This window comes from Cupressus sempervirens, chromosome 4, assembly GCF_028749045.1.
Source record: "Cupressus sempervirens isolate cs-2001-9-10 chromosome 4, ASM2874904v1, whole genome shotgun sequence".
NCBI lineage: Eukaryota > Viridiplantae > Streptophyta > Pinopsida > Cupressales > Cupressaceae > Cupressus > Cupressus sempervirens.
The window spans coordinates 560423487-560433821 of record NC_143121.1 but is presented as its reverse complement, the minus strand read 5'-3'; the positions used below and the strand labels follow the sequence as shown (position 1 = coordinate 560433821).

General features: G+C 35.3%; 1 protein-coding gene across 1 annotated transcript in view; it reads left to right on the top strand.

Moving 5' to 3' along the window:
* Positions 1–5586: 5586 nt before the first annotated feature.
* The window catches only part of JMJD5 (2-oxoglutarate (2OG) and Fe(II)-dependent oxygenase superfamily protein), a 148697-nt gene continuing 143948 nt past the window's right edge, over positions 5587–10335 (top strand). Inside the window, 1 exon segment of the mRNA XM_089825934.1 lies at positions 5587–5677. The gene's annotated coding sequence lies outside the window, so the exon portion shown is untranslated.

Sequence of the window (10335 nt, the reverse complement as noted above, 5' to 3'; positions counted from 1 at the left end):
GTGAGTTCATTCCATGGTTTAAACAAATAAATTTCTTAATCAAATAGTTAATTAAATAATTAAACTAGAACCTACATAATGTTCCATCTATGGGGATTCAACACAAACAATTTAAAATAACAACAAACCTACAAGAGTCAATCGACAATCCCACAAGGTGGGAATGTAGTCAAACTAACGAGATCGTTGCCAAAAGTTGGTGAAGAAAAAGTTAAAACACGGTCAAGGAAGAGATACTTACAGAGAAAACTCACCACACAATGATCCTGCATATATTGTAAGCATTCTCACTAACTAGTTTAACTACGAGTTTGAGGTTAGAAATCAAGCTAGGTTTATGTATCTATGTTTTTAATGCAGAGCGATCCCGCAAGTATTGCAAGCAAACTCGTGAGCACATATGAGCAATCTTGTGAAAAGAGGGAAAGCAAGAATAAAAAAAGAGGATCTAGATGGCCACATGACATATAGGTCAAGTTATGAAAGTGATCCCACCTTGGCGAGTTCATGCTCCCACTAATGGTTTCCTTCAAACTCGCAGCTACAAGTTCACATTTTTTTTTGAGGTTTTGTTGTGCGAAAAAGAGTGATATGGTTGGGAACACATTATCTAGATTGGCGCCTATAAACCTAAAAACATAGTCAAAGACCTAACACACAACCATAAACACAATACACCAATTTTTAAGTGATTAGTAAAAGTAAGCATAAAACGATTGAGAATGACCTGAATGTGGAGTCCCATCGGGCATGCCAAAATGTATGCTATAAGATTTAGTGTTCAAAAGACATTAATATAAATATAACATCCACAAACTAAAAAAAAACATAACAATGTATGAAAGGATGAAGGAGACACAAAAGGAGAATGCAAACCAAGTATGGTGAGCCCCCTAAGTGCGACCTTGATGCTTAGATATTTCCAAATGATGGTTGGATGTGTGATCAAATGTGCTCAAGCTTCATATAGTGGATAATGGTCAAGTATGGTTGTGAGTGAAGGGTTCAATAATGGGAGCATGTGTGGATTTTACCATTATAGATGGTATTATGATAGTTTATGAGCTCTTAACATAGCATTATAAGTTTGCATGAAAAAGTGAATGATTTGTGAGAGGGGAAGGGTCCAATTTATAGGTCGAGGGGTGGTGAGATGGATGGCCAAGATGCAAGGATGGATGAAGGGTAAGGGAAGGCTAGGATTGAAGGAGAGGGAAGCACATGGATTGTGCTTTCTCAAATCCCTAGCCTTGTGACAATAGGGACTGGATGAGAGAGGAGGGTCAAAATGGGTGGTCAAAGGGAGTTATGTGGGAGAAGGAGTGTGGAAGAGGGATGTAAGAGGCCTTAAAGAGTCATTAATGCCTTTGGATAGGAATATAAGGGGGATGGGATGGAAGTTTGACTTGCTTTGGGTTAGGAAGTCTTAAGTCTTGTTTAAAGTTGTGCACATGTTTAGGAAGGGATTAGGCTTAGCTTAGGAGGGGATTAGGATGCAAATGACATGTTAAAGGGATGCAAGTGGGCTAGCATTAATGAGGCGAGTTAATTAGTTGGCTAAGTGAGGTTAGCATGGGTGAATGTGTTGGATTTAGCTAATGATAGGGATTTAGGAATAGTTAGAGGTTGGGGATTGATTTATTTAATAAAAGGGGAATTTGGAACTAAATTAAATAGGCATAGTGCAATTATTTAATTTAATAGATGAATAGGGATTTAATTGATAAATAGACTTTGAGTTGTCATCCGATTTTATCAATTGGACTATAGTTAATTAAATAAATAAATAAACTAGGGGATGGTGATTAATTAATTAAATATTAAATACTTAATCAATAACATCCTAGAAGATGACTAAATAAGATTATGTTAATGATGTAATCAGATTTAGGTGTCTACACCAAGAAGACACATTTTGAGATAGTAAATGACATGCACCCTAAAGGAGCCACTAAGTTAAGGAACTTAAACAATTAAGGAAAAAGTAGTGTTGAGGTTGAAGAGTTTGCAGACATCATGATAAATTTGCACGAGGAGGTGAAGAGTAACTTGGAGAATAGTAATCAAGGATATAAGGATAAGACAGATAAGACAAGAAGACATAAAACTTTTGAGGTTGGAGATGAAATGATGATAGATTTAAAGAAGAACAAATTTTGAGTGGGTACACATAGCAAGTTAAAGATGAGCAAGTTTGGGCTTTGTAAGATCTTGAAGAAATTTGATATTGTAAATGCCTTTGAGGTTAAGTTACCTAAAGACATGGACCCATATTCAACACTACAAACATTTATGAGTACTTGGAATATGATGAAAAGATAGCTAAGAATCTTGATTATCCTAAGAAGAAGATAGAATAATTGAACAAATCTTGGATACTAGAGTAAGAAAGAGCGCTAATTGAAAAGACTATAAGGAATATATAGTTCAGTAGCAGAATAAACCAGTTAAAGCCAGCTCATGGATAACTCGGTTTGAGTTGGATCTTTATGATTCTCCTTAGAACATCATAACTTCTTGATGTGGATACCAATCTTTATTTACACCAAGTGTCTGATGCAAAAGCATCTTGGGTTCTTGGGAAATCTCGCATCAACAAAAACACGCAATATATTTTCTTTACCATGTTCCAATTTTTTGTTTGCGGGACAACCCTTGTTGTTTGTGTTTGTTTCTTCTGTGAAGTTGGTTCCTTAGTGTGAACTTGTCATGGATCCTTGCCCTATGTTCATGGAATTTAATTATACTTTTCATTGAGGTTATCTTTCATCTTTTCTTGAGGCTTGCTCTTTGTTGTCATATTGAGTAACGCATAAATATTTGCTTCGACAGAGTTAATATAATTAAGCGACATCTCATGGCTTTGGAGACATTTTCTTAGATCACATGTGGACCTATCCTTATGCCCGTAGACATTTTTTTTCTTAGTTGTAAGGTTGTTGATTTTCCTTTAGGATAGGACCTATATTTTGTAACAATTATACCTATCAACTAACTTGTGTGTCCTGATGGATATATATTTGTGATCTAGGATGTAAGTAGGACAAATTGAGATAGATAAAGATGATAAGATTATGAAAGCATGAACTTTTGAGATCGCTCATTGTAATTCTATTGTAAATTAAGGTTGCAAGTAGGTAGGCCTTATGCTTGACACATTATAAGACTTTGTCTTAGAAAATCAACACAGGAATAAAGCTAATTGCTTGTTCTTCCATATTCGTGTTGTGCTTCCATGCGACATAACTCTAGTAGGGTGTTTGGAGAGTGATTCCATGAACCATTCCCCATCTTACCTTGTGTCAGGAATTGGGTGAGTTTAAGTTTGAATTGGTAATTACAATCGATTCACCTCCCTCCCCCAGTAATTAACACATACTTCTACTACGATTGGACAACATCTACCTAAGAGAATCACTACAAGTAAATTTTTAAGCCCATACGGATGCCAAAAATTGGTCAGTATCTAACATGACATATACTACATACTGAACACAACATACATTAAACAACACCTAGATCTCGATTATCCTAACCATTTCTTCATCATCTCCTCCCTGCTCTTATTCAGAATGAACATTCCTCCTTTGGTATCAATTTGACATTTCTCGATCTTCTTGTCTAGCTTCACTCTAATCTTATCTCCTTCCACACTATGATCTCCTCATCTTCTCTCTTCTTTGTTCTCTTCATCATTCTATACCCTGCTTTAGCCTAGAGTTCTTGTTCTACCTCCTTGAGCGTATAAGAACTATTAATTCTTTCCAACCACCTTGTGCCTCTTCTGCCTATTTCTCCTTCAATTTTGAAGTGCTTGTCACAAAGATTATTTCATGAACTTTGACACCTCTTCTTTACTCCCCAACTATAATGCCCATAAAAAGAAGATTGAGGAAATGTCAAGGTTTGTCCATGGGTGAAGATCATTCTTCAACTATTCTTCCTTAAACATTTTCTCCACACAACATCATAAGTTAGGATCATCATATTTACACCTCTTCTTTGTTTCCCAGCTGTAATGCCCACATAAAGAAGATTGAGGAAATGTCAAGGTGTGTCCATGGGTGAAGATCATTCTTCAAGTATGCTTCCTCGAACATTGTCTCCACACAACATCATAAGTTATGATCATCATTTTTAAAATGCCCCTCATTCTCCTAACATTAACATCACATTTGAACGCTGACAAGTGCATTGGTGAATTAAAAGAGAAGTTGACCTCTATTCTATCTACATTTGACCTCTTCTCCACTCTGTCAATGTCTTGTTCTCCACTACCTTTTCCACTTTGATTCAAATCAAGCCCTCCTCTGATCTAGAAACTTTTTATGGCTTCATGATGTGTAAAAGTCATTATCGTACTTTGTGACTAGAGTATGTTGACTTCCATCATTAGTACATTGTCCTTCACATATCCTCCTTTCTCATCATGTTTTAATTCCATGCTCTTGTCCTTAGTAACGTTTGTATATCTTTCCCTTGTTTTAATTCCCTTTAATCATTTTGGAAATTCAATTATCACCTTGTATTAATTGGGGAACCTATCCACCTCAAAGAACCTTTGCTATAGTTCTATAAGTCCTTTTTACTCCATATGTCAAATGACTCTGCTTGAATACTCCCAAGTCCTCCATCAACCCCTTCTTTCACTACTTTGACAGAGAGATCCATATTTTTTACATTTGGTCTACTATTTTATTTGCCTCCTTTACACGTGTAACTTTGAAGTCCTCAAATATTTCAAACAAATATTTTATCCTTCTTATGTGCTTATTTAGGTACTAGACTCTAGACTCACCTTTGATTGTATAATTTATTATGATTTTTGAATCCCCTTCTAGGTGAATCTTCCTTACTTGCATCTTAAGTGCTATCTTAATAACCAACAATGCCGCCTAACCTTCTGCCTCATTATTAGTTCGTACTGATAATATTTTTGCTCCTATCATTTGGATGTTGCCTTGATCATCCCCAATAACATACCTTGCACCTCAAGGGCCAAGATTTCCCTTTGTCATACCGTTGAAATTGATATTCGTCCACCCTAGCTTCACGAACCTCCAAGATCCTTCCTCAATTTTAGATGACGAAGGTTGAACCTTCAAAGGTCCACTAACAAGCCAAATATGTGACAATTTTTCTAATATACAGTGACTTGCTTATTTATGCCCTCTCCTTTCATCCCATTGCTTATTTACGATTCTTAAACACTATAATAACATAGGTTATAAATTATATTTTTTAACAATCTTAACATAGGTTATAAATTATACTTTTTAACAACATTAAACATGCCTGGAACTATCTTTCTCTAAAATTTAAGAGCATGAGAAATTGACTTTCATGTGAACACTCTCCGTCAAGAACTTGAGGTAATAACATTATTGATAGACGGATAATTTAGATGTTCCTTTCAATCTTCGAATCATAAGTCCCATTTTTGAAAAATCTATTTTCGCTTTTAACATGTTCTAGAATAATGCGAAATAGCAGGGAGCTTTATAATCCGTCATGCATTTATATCATACCCATTTGTTGACCTTCCTACGTCCTGAGTATAAAAACATGTCCGCTTCCATCCGAAATAAGATTTAAAAATTTAACAAAAAAAGAAAACGGAAGCGAAAATAATTTAAAGGGAATGGGAAAAAGATCCATACTCCATGTAATTTTGCAGGTATGATTAGGCTTTTTCGTTTTTTAATTGCTCCGAGCTTTTGATCTCTTAGTGAATGTCAATATATTGTCTGCCCCCACAACCCCGAAGGATTCATGTTTTCCTTCTATACAACGCGTTTAGTTTGGTTCTGATTCTTCGGACAACTTTTTTGGTGATAACATCTACACTTTGGCTTTGCATATTTGGATCTGATTAAGAATTATTAAATTCGAAAACTGGCCCAGCGTTGCGAACTTGAGTGCCACTACTTGTGGAGCGTTTACCTGTAAATGCCCTAATCATTTTTTTTGAATTTAATATCCCCATATTTCATTGGGAAGGTCTTTCTCAGGGAGTTGGATAATATATTTTATCTAATTTGAACACCTTAACGTATCCTGCAGATTTACTTGAGCTTTGTCATGAAATCGTCAACGATGTTTTTCACTTGAGTTCGTCCCTCTGGACTATTTTATTTTACATTTTGGATAATGTATTTCATCTAATTTGAACACCTTTCACGTATCCTGCAGATTTACTTGAGTTTTGTTATGAAATCGTCAATGATGTTTTTCACTTGAGTTCATCCTTCTGGACTATTCCATTTTAGTTTTTGGCTGGTAGTGGAAAACTGTTCCATTTTAAAGTTCAAATCACTTATATGGTTGAAAACTATTCCTGCTTAAATGCTATACGGAGGTTATATTTTGTCAAATTCACTACGAACTTGAACCTGACCTCATCAGCGATACACTTTATAACATTTGGTTACTGATAAATTGCCCTATTTTAATCACTACGAATTCTACTTAGATGCCACTATTGATTCTATCTATGTATCTCTATGACATTACATTCCCAAGCTCGAAACTGGCCTTTTGCACAGTGGAATAGTACTTATTTTTGGGGCTCCGCTCTCTATGTCCTACTTACTTATCATTTGAACTTATCAAAGTTAATGTTCTACCTGACGCAGTGCTTTTCATTTTGTTCGAACGATGTTTGGTCAACTTGCGCAAATATTCAGCCTTCGCTGTCCAAGTTAATTCTCTACGGCAGCAGTAGGGAATGTATATTATGTGATACCTTTTAAAATTCAAACTTTGTAGGTTTGAGTAAATATATTTTATGAGCATTGATCGATCCACAATAACACATCTTTCATGGGTATGAGTCTCTTGGCACTCATTGCATTTGATTTTTGTTTATGATATTGCTTGAGATTACACCAGTGTGCCTAAATCTCTCTTTATGCTGAGAGATCTGAATTTTGAACTAGTTCTTAAAACTTTAATTTTAGCCCTATAGGAAGCTCCATGTTTTGTATCGAAGGTTACTATAGAGTTAAAACCAGGAAATTGAAGTATAAAATTGTACACAAGGTTTGTAAAGCTATGTGTACAAAAAACAACCCCTAATAAATTGGTTCCCCCTTAAAAACATACAAGGCACAAGGCCTATTTTATTGAAGGACTTCCTTTTTAAATATTATGCAGTAAATTGAAAGAGAAGGCATGAATTTCTTATTGATTTAATCTTTCTTGAATTGCATATGGTGAGGATGGACTGGGAGGGTTTGTGATATGCCAAATTACTACTCTAGTGCAGTTAAACCCCTTTCAAATCTGACCACGCTCAAAATTTTGTCAGAAGGCTTTGCTATATTTGAAAAACATTAATACAGCTGCCTTATTGTTTGTATGCTGCCAGATCTAAGATGATGTGGAAAATTGGATAACTCTTGTTTCTTCTTCATGAAACCTGGCTCTCTTTTTGCCTGATACCTTGATTGTGTCACGTAGCATGTTGTTTGAAGTCTTTGCAACCAAAATTTAACAAAAGCTGTTTTTGCCTTGCCTCTAGCAAAAGCCTTTTGTTTTTGAATGGTAGAGTTAAGTTATTGCCGGCCCACCACTACTAATGTGTCAGCACACCAAGAGTTCTCTAAGTCTCTAGATAACTTCCTATTGAACCACATCTCCCTACTTTGTGTCCTCCAATTTAAATTTGATTGATCTATTTACTTATTAGAAATATAATTCAAGGAATACTCATATTAGAAACAAGGGACCGTGAGTAATGCACAAGTTTTCTGTTTGCCTTATAACAATCTGCTCTGCTTCTCATTCAGATATACGTGTATGAGTGATCGATTCTTATGGATCTCTTATTTCAAATGTATTCTTCTCCTTTTATATCTCTCAATACGGTGGAGAAGTCAAGGCTCTTTATCATATCTCTTCCCTTTCATAAGAGTCGCAACTCTTGAGCCTTAATTTTATTTTATTTATCTTTAATTCTGAGAAATTGCTGTCTTGATGTATCTTTTTTATTAATGATCATTATTTCCCATACACTATTTTGGGTGAATATTTTGGAACCAATTCTTCAACCAATTGAAAAATGGTTGTGTCAGCCACAATGTGTGAGATTAAATCTTTTCTCTTAGAAAGGGGAAGCTCCCTATTTATTGCTACTGGAATAAACTAACACTTAACTAAGATTATTTCCACTAAACTAAGAACAGGATGTTACCTGCATCATATTCTCTTCTTTCAGAGGAGATGATCCTTTCTCACAACAATCTTTCAAATACAATCTAACAAAGTTAGTAACCAAGAAGCTCACAAAAGCTCAAGACTTTCGATTACCTCTTATATAGATATAGGATCAAGGATGAAGTATACATACGGCTTAAATGTAAGGAAACTCAGGTGCGGAAATAGCTTCCTACACTAATCTCTAAAGAGAAGTATGGTGCAAATCCTATTAAAATCTTTTACACTTGCCGATTCAATATCATGTAAACAACACTATTTCAGCCAACCAAGTATAAAGAAAATAGATAGAGAAAAAAACACATAACACAAGGATTTGCCGGTGGAGAAAAACCTTTCGGTAAAACAACCCCACCCTTCCAGAACCTGCACAATGTATTATCTTCAACACAAGGTTACAATACACTTGCAATGCAAGTTCAACAGCGACAATAGAAGACACCAGTAGCAACTCACAGTACCAACAATACACTTTTTCATATCCCACTTCTTCGCAACCCTAAAAACGCTTATAACATGCGCTTCACTTTTAGGACTACTCCCAAAGGTAACCGTATTAGGGTTTTACCATTCTCCGAGAAAATAGCAACCCCAAATTTTTTTTCTCAAATTTATTAGTTGCCACATGTCTTCACCTGTCATTGAATCTTCCTGACATAGCTCCTACGTGTCATAGGAATCCATCATAACCGTTTTAGCGATGATCTCCTTATACACAATTCAAGATGCCGACACATCAACATTATTTGCAAGAAATACAGTTTACAAAACAAATAATAAGAATAGGAATTATCCAAGGTTGAGACACCTTATTCCTAACATTAAAGACCCCAACATACACTACACCCCAATCACATCAACACAAACAATAAAAGTAGCTCAAAGACTACAAGTTATTTCTAGTTTGAACATATAACACTATCTCTAAACATAATAAGCGGCTCAAACAATACGAGGTTAAGCTTGAATTCCTTTTGGATAACACCACAAAGATTGAAAGCAACTTGCCTATTTTATTGGTTGCAAACTAGTTTGCACCACAGATCAAAGTTTTGAAAGGCTTCTCAAAGTGGCAGAGCTTTGTTGAATTGTCAAAGATAATTATTTACAATGAGCACTCCCATATTTCTAGAGGAGATGCTATGAGAAAAAGGAGAGAGAGATGCAACTAACTTTGACTTATTCAATATTACAGTCCTCCTTGATTTTGACTTGTACTGTTCTTACATGTAATTGCAAGTTTTTCATTTTACATTTAATGTGTCAAAACCAAATTACATAATCCATGATTGAAAATAAATCAAGTATAATCCATGATTGTAAAAAAACTAAGTGTCAAAACCAATTTACATAGTGTATGACTGAAATAATTGTCCGAGAGACGCATTCATTTCACTATCTTCGCCAATGGACTCTTCATATCCTTGTGAGGTATCCTATGCTTCAAGGTCATCTAGCCTTGGTGTGTGAATTTTGGCACCTAGAATGAAGTTGCACCACAGATCTCAAAGATTCTCGCAGCTGGATAAATTTTGATGAAAACCATGTATCGTTGGATAAAAATCTTGAATATTCATAGAGGGTCAAATTGACTGTCTGTGAAATATTTTAATTTGGGTTTTAAATCTCAAATTACAAGTACAAAAGAATGGAGTACATGTCAATTGGGTTTTAAAATCTGATTGACAAGTTTGCAATGGTCTTGCAAATTAGGTTCCAAAACCCGAATTGCAACTATGTATAGGGTGACTTGCAATGAGTTTTAAACTTTGAATTGCAACTAACTTGAATGTCAAATTCCAATCCTGAATTGCAATTTTGACTAGCAAATTGGGTTTTAGACCTTATATTGCAACTTTAACTTGCAAATCAGGTGTTAAATCACAAATTGCAACTATGGCTTGCTAATCGGGTGTTAGACCCTGAATAGCAACTATGGCTTGCAAATTGGGTTTTAATCCTTGAATTGCACCTATTGTATACTTAAGATGAAACTTGTTGATTAGTTTTCAAACCTGATCAATACATGACTAGATGTGAAAGGAGATACAAACCATGAAGACACAGGCATTAGCATTTGGCAATAACCTTGAAATGCATGCCTAGAGGGTATAGGAT